Source organism: Eubalaena glacialis, chromosome 5, assembly GCF_028564815.1.
Source record: "Eubalaena glacialis isolate mEubGla1 chromosome 5, mEubGla1.1.hap2.+ XY, whole genome shotgun sequence".
Taxonomy (NCBI): Eukaryota; Metazoa; Chordata; class Mammalia; order Artiodactyla; family Balaenidae; genus Eubalaena; species Eubalaena glacialis.
The window spans coordinates 105,308,122-105,308,368 of NC_083720.1; positions in this window are offsets into that span (position 1 = coordinate 105,308,122).

The window sequence follows — 247 nt, forward strand, 5'->3', positions numbered from 1 at the left end:
CAGAAGTCTTTTACTTGACAACATTTAAAAAACTTCTTATTCTGGACATTTTCAAACTTACGTAAAGGTAGAAAAGTAGAATGAAGAATCTCTACGAACCCATCATTCAACTTTGACATTTTGACAAGCTTGGGCTCATTTTTAAAAGAAGCATATTGTAATTTTCCATGAAGCAGTATTTAAAGACACAAGAATCATTGAGGAAATTAATTTTTTAATGGCATTCATCTTAGAGAACAGCAGTGGA